The following is an 11,429-nucleotide window of genomic DNA, read 5'->3' on the forward strand; positions in this document are numbered from 1 at the left end:
TCTAGGCGCCGCTATCAATGCTCCGAATGTCGAAGCCAATAACTTCGAACTTCGACCGCATTTGATACAAATGCTCCAAAACTCCGCAACCTTCCACGGGCTTGCGGACGAGGATCCTCATCTACATATAACTAATTTCTTAGAAATATGTGATACCTTTCGGATCAATGGAGCATCAAACGACGCCATCCGCCTCCGTATGTTTCCATTCTCACTAAAAGACCGAGCGAAAGCTTGGCTCAACACCCTCCCAGCTGGATCGGTAAACACCTGGGATGAACTAGCCCAAAAATTTCTATATAAGTATTTCTCTCCTGCTAAAACTGCTAAATTAATGGCTGAAATTAATACATACTCACAAGAGGACGGGGAATCCTTATATGAAACTTGGGAAAGGTTCAAGGAGCTATTACGCAAGTGTCCCCATCACGGCCTCGCAATATGGCAACAAGTATCCACTTTCTACAATGGATTGTTGCCACACACTAGGCAGACACTTGATTCTAGCTCCGGGGGACTTTTAGGTAATCGACGCCCAAACGAAATATATAATCAGATTGAGGAAATTGCTCAAACCAATTTTCAATGGCACACTCCCCGGGGAAATAAGTCTATCGCCCCGGGCGCCCATAAGGTCGATGAAAGCACTTCTTTACAAGCCCAAATCGAGGCCCTTTCTTCAAAAATAAAAAAATCAGAAATGACAAAAACAGTCTCGGTTATGGCTTGTGAAGGGTGTGGTGGGTCACATGAAAATTGGAGTTGCATGAAAGAAACGGACGATCAACAAGAAATGGTAAACTACATTGATAATAGACCTAGGCCGTCGGGTCCTCCAACTGGAACTTACAACCAAGGATGGCGAAACCACCCAAACCTTGGTTGGAGGGAAACCGGCAATAGTAGTAACCAACAAACCCAACGAACAAACTTTCAGCAATCAAGAAATGAGTCACAAAATTTCACTCAACAACAAGGTGGACGAGAAAGGCTCGAAGATACTATATCTCGCCTCGTCTCTGACACTGATAAGAAAAACTCGGAAAGATTTCTACAATTAGAATCTAATTTTAGGAATCAACAAGCTAGCATTCAAAACATAGAAAAACAAATAAATCAACTAGCACAAAATTTTTCCGAGAGTCCGCAAGGCGCATTACCTAGCAATACCGAAACAAACCCAAAGGCGCAAGTTCACCTCATCACACTACGAAACCGCACCGTAGGGCCTGCAGAAGTACCTCCACCTGCGGAAGAAACAATGCCAACACATCTGCAGGAAAAGAACTCTCCCCCATCACCAGAGCCTACCAAGGCTCCTCGAGTCCCGTACCCCGGTAGGTTAATTCGTCAAAAGACCAATGAGCAGTTCGCAAAATTCGAAAGTCTGTTAAAACAATTGCATGTCAATATTCCTTTTATCGAAGTCCTAACCCAAATGCCCAAATACTCTAAATTTATGAGGGACTTCCTTACACATAAAAAGAAAATTGAAAATTTGCAATTAGTTAATTTAGGCGAAGAATGCTCTGCCCTCGTACTCAATAAACTACCCCAAAAGAAAATCGATCCCGGAAGTTTCACGATTCCATGCTCAATAGGGGAATCACCCGTTCGCAATGCCTTGGCCGACTTAGGGGCTAGCATTAACCTCATGCCCTCATCGATGTTCAAAAGGCTTGGCTTGGGAACCACGAGCCCTACAAAAATAAGCATACAACTCGCTGATCGATCAGTCAAGTTCCCACAAGGTGTCATCGAGAATGTCTTGGTAAGGGTAAGCAGATTCGTTTATCCAGTTGACTTTGTCATACTCGACATGGAGGAAGACACCGAGGTCCCCCTTATACTAAGGAGACCCTTCCTTGCCACAGCACAAGCAGTGGTAGACATGAATGACGGGACACTGACTTTGAGGTATGGGGACGATGAGGTGAAGTTCGGAGTTGGGAAGAGAATAGAGGACGACGACCCAGTCAATTACATGAAGGTTATTGATTCAAGCTTGGATGCCGCTCTCCGACGGTGTAACTTGGGAAGCAAGGCACTCCACTCAGAAGATATATAACCTGGAATCGGGTCTAGCCAAGGACCCTTATAAACGTGGCGCACCACGGAGGCATTCCGCGGATCTATCCTTAGTTTAGTTTAATCTTTTAGTTTTTGCAGAATAAAACACACTCATGGTGGTAATGGATGAAAAAGGGAAAGAGAAAAATGGAACCATGCACGAAGAACAGAGCAACCCGACAAAAATCTCCATCACAGAAGGCTCAACACGGGTCGTGCCCAACCAACACGGCCCCGTGCTGAGCCCCTGCAGAAAATCACCCAGTTCAGGTAACTGGACACGGGCCGTGTTCAGCGGACACGCCCCCGTGTCTAGGCTTCTGTTTCAATTCTGTAATTTTTGTTACTGGCACTTGACCACGGGGCCGTGCCCGGTCAACACGGGGCCGTGTCCAGGATGCCAGTAACATAAATCTTTGCTTTTTAACCCACTTTTATACATTCTAATCAACCAAAAACTTTATTTTTGGACACATTGAGGACAATGTGTAATTTAAGTGTGGGGGGGATGCTAAAACCTTGAAATTTTGCAAAATCCTAAACACAAGCCTTACACAAAACTCTATTGGAACCGCTAAACACCCCAAATTTTTTCAAAAACTTTTTCATTTTTTTATTTACTTGTCTTAGTTTAAGTTGGGAATAACAAGTTCTAAAAAGGTTATATTTTTACAAGTTTACAACCGATAGCGTCGTGATAAAAAAAGAACCAACATAAGAAAATTATGAAACGGTATAACAAGTCTAGTTAAAAATTCGATTATATATGCTTGGTCACATTAAAAACCCATTCCCACAAAAGTGAGTTTTGAGCCTTTATTGAGCATAAAAATACACATATTTAGATTAAATGCTCATTTTTCGTTTCTTGTGTGAATAGCCGCTCGGTCCTTACAAATCTAGAACTTGCCACGACGATACATTCCCGGTCCTTACCAACTTAAATCCAAGTAAGTAAATGATGGAGGCATTAGGACTAACCATTTTTCTTTCAAAACCATTATTTTTCATTTTTTTACCTACCCAAAACCCCCCTAGATAGCCCCTTTGAGCCTAAACCTTTCATTTCATTACCCCAAAACCCTTTTTACCCACCAAAAACCTTTTTATTTTTTTTTTCTATTTATTTTAGTAACAAGCTCGCTTTTTCGTAAACTCACCTTTTTATGTGACGATCGAAAAAAAAAATGATGATGATGAAGTCAAAAGCTATAAAAGCTTGTTTGGAGAAATACTTCAAAATAAAAAATCACTAAAAACAAGGTACTTCACGAAAAACCGACGCTTGTTACGATTTTCGCCCTTTTTACTAACCACTAACCAACCACCCACCTTTAAACCCAAGCCTTCACCCCAAAAGTCCTCTTGATATTTACAAAGGTAAAAAGTTAAAAAGGAGGAGGATTGATTGCTTGGCAAGCCTATGGAAGACGTAAGTTCCGTGCCGCTCTCGAGTGATTCACTAAAATATACACCTTCGGCCGAGTGTTGAGTGATCTCCCGTGAGGTATGTGAACTTGTATATAAATGGAATTTTAATAAGGCATGCTATGCCCAAATAAGTAATTCATCTTATGAAACGTTCAAAATAAATCATAACGAATAGGATTGTAAATAAATAAAAATAAAACCTATAAAAACCTTGGATTCCCGACACTCTAGGACAAGCTAAAAAACTTCTCTTCTACCTATTCCATTTGGGAGTGTAAGCCACATTTAAAGAGTTTTGCTTGAGGACAAGCAAAAGTTCAAGTGTGGGGGTATTTGATGTGTGTAAAATGCAACATATAAATCACATCAATTAAGGCATAAAACTAACCCTTTTTAAGTACTAATGTTGGAAAAAGAGTGTTTTTGTCTTCCTTTTGTATTTTCAGGATGAAATGAGCTCAAAATCACAAAAGAAGCAAAAAGACAACTAATTCTACCATAAATACAAGAAAAAGAACAAAAGTGGACTGCCCGGACCCTCAACGGCTCCTCCCAAGGCAAAGGAGAAGAAACAGAGTCTGAACACGCCCCGTGTCCAGCGAACACGGGGGCGTGCCCAGGAAGCAGCAGAAAAGACAAACCAGTAGAAGCTTCCATTGCCCACCATGGGGCCGTGTCCAGCGAGCACGGGGGCGTGGTGAAAGTACAGCATGCGCATTAATTGTAATTCGCAATTACAATTAATGAAGTGAGAGAATGTCAGACGGGCACGGGGCCGTGTCCAGCGGACACGGGGCCGTGTCCAGCCTTCTATTCAGCCTATAAATAGAGGAGCTTGGCTTCATTCTCTCTCATCCCTTGGCACACCACCTCTCTCACACTTCATCCACCACCCACCACCACCATAACACCATCATCCACCACCATCATCCATTGTCCATCGTAGAGTGTGTGAGTCGTCTCGGGATCCAAGATTGATCGTAAGAGTTCTTGACAATCAAGGCCATGTTTGCCTAAGTCTCTTACATCACTTGGTGAAGACAAGTGTTTAGTATAATACTTTTTATTTTTAATCTTTTGCACTTTTTATTTGGTTTTGTATTAATGACTTTAATAACTAGTTACTTATGTTGAAGGTGATCTTTCCTTATCGTTTGTCCGTGGTGTCTTGGCATTATTTCACTGTCTATATAAAATAAAAGATTTTCACCATTCATATCGCCACGGTCTATATGGAGGTATGTTGGCTACCTGGTCGGGGGTTAAGGGAACGGTTTGGTAAGGGTCTTGCCCTTGTTCAGCGTTTAGAGGTCCTGCTTGGGACCTGGGTCAAATTTAGTAGGATCTCCTTCAATGCCCATAGGTGTTGGATGGCGGGGATCCAAACTCTTTGACCCCCTCATAAGTTAACTACTATTAATACTATAACCCGGCTATTTAGGACTGTATCCCTGCTGACTCAGACTACTTAGCCGAGGGTAACGTCACCGCCAAAAGCGGGGCCTACCACAATTTGCATTAATAACTTAATTCATTATCTTTCAATAATCCGACCCTTTAGGATTGTATCCTTGCTGACTCAAACTACTGGGTTGAGGGTAACGTCGCCTTCAAAAGAGGGGCCTACTACAATAACTAAGATAATCTCTTAAACAAGTGCAAAAGTGCGAAAATAATCAAAGGTTATACTAATACACGTGTCGGATCCAAGTGATTCATCTTGTCTATCTGTTTTTATTTTATTTTTATTTTCAGCATTTAGTTAGTTTTTATTTTTCTTAGTTTAAAACATTTTTCTCACTTTTTGATTTGATTAGACGTTGAGGATAAACCGGTATTAAAAGCTCTTGTGTCCTTGGACGACCTCGGTATCTTACCAACACTATACTACGTCCACGATGGGTGCACTTGCCCATATGTGTGTTTAGTGTTAGTGAATATCGTGTTTTATAAATTTAAAACTTGGCTAAAAGTGTAAAAAAAGGGCTTAAATATACATCAAAATTATATTACACTACACGCACATCAGAGTACCACCGCTTGGAGGCGTGACATGACCAGGATCAAGCCACCAATCATATCGAACATAGCATTTAATAATAAAAGTAGATAATGTAATTCATCACGACATGATTGATGTTCAAAACCAAACTTTGTTTAAGTAGCGGAAGCATGTAAGTAAACCCAACATAAATAATAATGTATGAAATGTCATAAGTGTTTAATTAAGCTTTCATAATCCATGCCCACAACGGCCTGCTCCTCCTTGTGGAAGCTCCAAAAGTACCTAAGGTCCTGCAAGGCATGCAACAAAGAGTCAACAACTAGTTGAGCGAGTTCACAGAAAGTAAGTTCGTTATAACAAATCATATATGCGTTTAGTGGGGGCTTCCCATGTAAGTATGTACTAATAGTGGGGGTTTCCCATGGTCATATGTATTACTAGTGGGGTTTCCCACATTTATCTTAACTAATGGGGGCTTCCCATGTTTGTACTTACTAGACTATTTGCAACCATGTGTTCTTCTTAAACCGAGAACAGGAATACGTACTAGGTCACGTAGGATTTACGTGAGTGCCCTTCCCCGAGGACAGTGGTACGTGTGGGGTTTACGTAGGATTTACGTAAGTGTCCTTCCGACCCGGAAGACAGTAGTAGGTATGAGTTTACGTAGGTTTTACATAAGTGTCCTCCCGACCCGGGAGACAATGGTAGATACTAGTTTACGTAGGTTTTACGTAAGTGTCCTGACTAACCTGAGGACGATGGTCTATAGTCTAGCGATAGCGTAAGTACGAGTAATTATCCATTTCAAATAATCCAACCCAATTCCCAACCCGGGAATCCCATGCCTTGGCTGTGTGAACTCACCTTGGTTTGCTCGACAAATACACAAAAGGGTTTCTTGAACTATGAGTGGTCAACCACGTCCTAACAGGGTTACCATACAAGTCAGGTTTTGACTCAAGTAATGCACGTATGTTTACGTATAGTCTAACAAGTTATGTACACGTACTGATCATGGCAACCACATAACAAACAAGCGTACAACATATCCGACTTGTGCGGTCCGGGTTGGGTTATGCGACTGACTTTGGGCTTGATCGGCCCAATCAGCATAACAACAACTCAACTTGTGCGATCCAATACAACTTGTGTTATTGGAGTGGTTGTGCGATTCACCAATTACCCGGCCCAAAGATTAAAAGCCCAACAGATATACATATAGCCCAAAACAATAAACAGATAACAATCTTGTGCGATAGAAGACATCTTGTGCGACTGACCAAGATGTCTTGTGCGATCTCTAGTACGTGTGATCTTGTGCGACCAGAACCTCTTGTACGATCAAGAGGCTTGTGCGACTAGCTTTAAATTCCGGATATCATGCAAAATCGGTTACAAGCATCAATCTTGCTAATCAATAGTTTCCAGTTTTGTTATCAATTAACACAATCAATCAACAGTTAATCGGTTTCCAAATCAAATCAATTAACAGTTTTCAAACCAATCCATCTAGCATACCATCGATCAAACAAGCATATTTCAATTTTTTTCTAAAGAACCCTAATCGAACCATACATGAACACAACCTATTAACATGCAATCGGATTAAACCTTAAAGCATAACAACCTCGTAGCCTATCAATTTTAATACCCGAAACTATGGCATAACATCCGATTAACATAAACATATTCCAAAACACACATACAAGCCGATTAATCAAGCATTCGGTTTACAATCATCATAACAAAATTCCAACAACATATATTACAACATCATGCAATAAATCCGGTAACCATACATGATAGCCGATTCACAATTTTTATACATAACCAATTCACAAGAACATCATTCATATACACTATATCATGGCAACCTAATATCATTTAATCACAACCTCAAAGAACACTAACCGGTTAAAGGAATGATAACGATAATTTATCCAACAGAGGGTGATCCGAGCACAATGATCTTCGGTTGATAGGAACGAGTGTTGCCGTCGGTTTGAGAAGAGAGAAAGAGCTAGGGTTTTGTGAGTGTAAAGTGTTTTGTAACAAATGAGAAACAACTCCCTAGTGGTGGTTGGGTGTACGTATAAGAGGAGTGGGCCGAACCCATCACTCGGGTTTCATATGGGCCGCCCTTATGGTCCGATTACAAGAGTGTGGCCCAAAAGACTTGTGCGATCGGATGAGTGTTGTGCGGTTGGTTCATATTGTGCGGTTGGGCTATTTATATACATACATACATTACACAAAGCACGTAATAACATAACATTCATATAAATATTCACTTTCATAACAGTCACATATCGTACACATACGTTACATCAAAGTACAAAGATCGGTTTGGAAATACGAGTTGTCACATTATCCCCAACTTAAAAGAAATTTCGTCCCGAAATTTGGTACGTACTCACTGAGGAAGCTAGGTAAGTTATATCGTTCACTGGTTTTCCTGGGGTGTCACATCCTCCCCCCGTTGATCTGGAATTTCGTCCCGAAATTCCGCAGTAGTAGCTTCAGCCTCAGTAGTGGTTGCATTGGTTTCGAATAACTAGGGATACTTTTCTGTCATCTGGTCTTCGCGTTCCCAGGTGTACTCTGGGCCACGTTTGGAGTTCCAACGAACTCGAACAAGAGGGATTCTCTTGTGTTTGAGGACCTTAACATCCCGGTCCGTGATTTCAACTGGTTCCTCGACGAAGTGCAACTGTTCGTCGATAGTGAGCTCTTTCAAGGGAATTATGAGGGTCTCATCTGACAGGCATTTCTTCAGATTCGACACGTGGAAAACGTTGTGAACTGCCCCGAGTTCAGCTGGTAGGTTCAGTCTGTAGGCTACTTGGCCTATTCTTTCTGTAATTTCGAATGGTCCGACATATCGCGGATTGAGTTTGCCCCGTTTGCCAAAACGAACCACACCCTTCCAGGGTGAGACTTTAAGTAAAACCCGGTCCCCGACCTGAAATTCCAATGGCTTCCTACGCTTATCCGCGTAGGCTTTCTGACGGTCGCGTGCTGCCGCCATGCGTTGTCGTATTTGTGCAATCTTTTCCGCGGTGTCCACTATAAGTTCTGGACCCGTGATCTGACTATCCCCCACCTCTGCCCAACAGAGAGGTGACCGGCATTTACGCCCGTACAATGCCTCGAATGGAGCGGCTTGAATGCTGGTGTGATAACTGTTATTGTATGAGAACTCCACTAGAGGGAGATGCTTTTCCCAGCTGTTGCCGAAATCAATGACACATGCCCGAAGCATGTCTTCTAGAGTTTGAATCGTTCGTTCAGACTGTCCATCCGTCTGAGGGTGATAAGCCGTGCTCATGTCTAAGAGAGAGCCAAAAGCTTTGTGCATAGCTTGCCATAGTTCTGACGTGAATCGTGCATCGCGATCCGAAATGATAGAGGTGGGCACCCCGTGCCTTGAGACTACTTCCTTCAAGTATATGTCTGCTAATGTGGAAAACTTGTCTGTTTCTTTGATTGCCAAGAAGTGAGCAGACTTGGTGAGTCGATCCACGATCACCCAGATAGTATCGTTCCCCCGCTGGGACCTAGGTAGGCTTGTAACAAAATCCATGGAAATTTCCTCCTATTTCCACTGTGGTATCCTTGGTTGCTGAAGTAAACCTGCTGGTTTCTGATATTCTGCCTTGACTTTTGCACAAGTCAAGCACTTGCCAACGTAGGTAGCGATGTGGGCCTTCATGCTAGGCCACCAATAAGTGGTCCTGATGTCGTGGTACATTTTATCCGACCCTGGATGTACCGAGTAGCGAGACTTGTGAGCCTCATCCATTACCAGCTCGCGTAAGTCTCCATAAAGTGGGACCCAAATGCGCCCTGTTACATAATAGGCGCTGTCTGTCTTCTGTTCTAACCGTTGTCGTGATCCGCGTAGGGCTTCAGCCCTGACGTTTTCTGGTTTCAATGCTTCTACCTGAGCATTTCGTATTTGTGCAGGAAGACTAGACTGAATCGTGAGTTGTAGTGCTCGTACGCGTCTAGGTAGAGTGTCCTTTCGACTGAGGGCATCAGCCACAACATTGGCTTTGCCTGGATGGTACTTGATGGCGCATTCGTAATCGTTAAGTAGTTCGACCCATCGACGTTGACGCATGTTCAATTCCTTCTGCCTGAAGATATGCTCGAGACTCCTGTGATCGGTGTAAATAGTGCACTTGGTACCGTACAGGTAGTGTCGCCATATCATAAGCGCGAAAACAACAGCTCCCAGCCCTAAATCGTGCGTCGTGTAGTTCCGTTCGTGAACCTTAAGTTGGCGCGAAGCGTAAGCAATGACCTTGTCCCGCTGCATTAACACACATCCAAGACCCTGGATGGATGCATCACAGTATACTACAAAATCGTCTGTGCCCTCTGGCAATGAGAGGATAGGTGCACTGCAAAGTCTATCCTTTAGGTGCTGAAAAGCAGTTTCCTGAGTGTTGCCCCAACGGTAGGTGACACCTTTCTGTGTCAGTAGTGTAAGCGGCTGAGCAATCTTTGAGAAGTCTTTTATGAACCGTCTGTAATATCCCGCCAAACCCAAAAATTGGCGTATTTCTGTTGGCGTACGCGGTGCAGGCCAGTTCCTGATCGAATCGACCTTGGATGGGTCAACATGGATCCCATCCTGGTTTACTACATGGCCTAGAAAGTGGACTTCACGAAGCCAGAAGTCACATTTCGAAAACTTAGCGTATAGCTGTTCCTTTCGTAGGAGTTCCAAAATAAGTCGTAAGTGCTGCTCGTGTTCCTCCTGACTCTTGGAGTAGATCAGGATGTCGTCGATAAAGACTATCACGAATTTGTCCAAGTAGGGTTTGCACACCCTGTTCATAAGATCCATAAATACGGCAGGCGCGTTCGTTAACCCGAATGGCATAACAAGAAACTCGTAGTGGCCGTATCGAGTCCTAAATGCTGTCTTGGAGACGTCCTCATCCCGGACTCTCAGCTGATGGTATCCTGACCTCAAGTCTATCTTGGAGTAGTAACACGACCCTTGCAACTGGTCGAATAAGTCGTCTATACGCGGAAGAGGATAACGGTTCTTCACCGTCACCTTGTTGAGTTCCCGGTAGTCTATGCACATCCTGAAGGTACCGTCCTTCTTTTTCACGAATAACACTGGAGCTCCCCAAGGCGAAGAGCTTGGACGAATAAAGCCCTTTTCCAAGAGCTCTTGCAGTTGCTTTGACAGTTCTTCCAGTTCAGTTGGTGCTAAACGATACGGTGCTCGAGCTATGGGTGCGGCTCCCGGAGCGAGCTCGATCTGAAATTCGACTTGGCGATGAGGCGGTAAACCAGGTAAATCTTCAGGAAACACCTGAGGGTAGTCGCGTACAACTGGAATGTCTTCCAATTTCTTTTCCTTTGCTGATGCGTCTGTAACGAGTGCCAAGATAGCGGTGTGACCCTTCCGCAAACATTTCTGAGCCTTCAAGAAAGAGATGATGCCAACCACAGCACCACTCTTGTCGCCTTAAACTTCGAGAGGTTCTTGACCAGAACGGGGAATACGAATGATCTTCTCGCTGCATATGATTTCTGCCTGGTGTTGGGATAACCAATCCATCCCAATAACGATATCGAAACTACCCAAGACTATGGGAATAAGGTCGATGGAGAAAGCTTGACAGGCTAAGACAATACTACAACCCCTGACTACATGCGTGGCTTCTAGACTCTTACCATTAGCTAATTCTACTACATGTTTGGTGGTTAAGAGTGTTGGTGCACGTTTTAACAATTTACTGACTTTCACAGATATATAGCTTGTATCAGCACCCGAATCAAACAAAACAGTAACATAAATATCTTCGAGGAGAAACTTACCCATAACCACATTGGGATCGTTCATTACGTCTCCTCGTCCCAGCACGAATGCACGTCCCCTTGCTTCGTTCCCATT

The 11,429-nt window shown here is 43.2% G+C and overlaps 1 non-coding gene across 1 annotated transcript; it reads right to left on the reverse strand.

Annotated features, from left to right (window-relative positions):
- Positions 1 to 328: 328 nt before the first annotated feature.
- Positions 329 to 435, reverse strand: LOC118490008. Its single transcript, XR_004888019.1, has one exon. It is a non-coding gene; the product is annotated as a small nucleolar RNA R71 (small nucleolar RNA).
- Between the last annotated feature and the right edge of the window lie 10,994 nt (positions 436 to 11,429).

The sequence above is a fragment of the Helianthus annuus genome, chromosome 2 (genome assembly GCF_002127325.2).
Source record: "Helianthus annuus cultivar XRQ/B chromosome 2, HanXRQr2.0-SUNRISE, whole genome shotgun sequence".
Taxonomy (NCBI): Eukaryota; Viridiplantae; Streptophyta; class Magnoliopsida; order Asterales; family Asteraceae; genus Helianthus; species Helianthus annuus.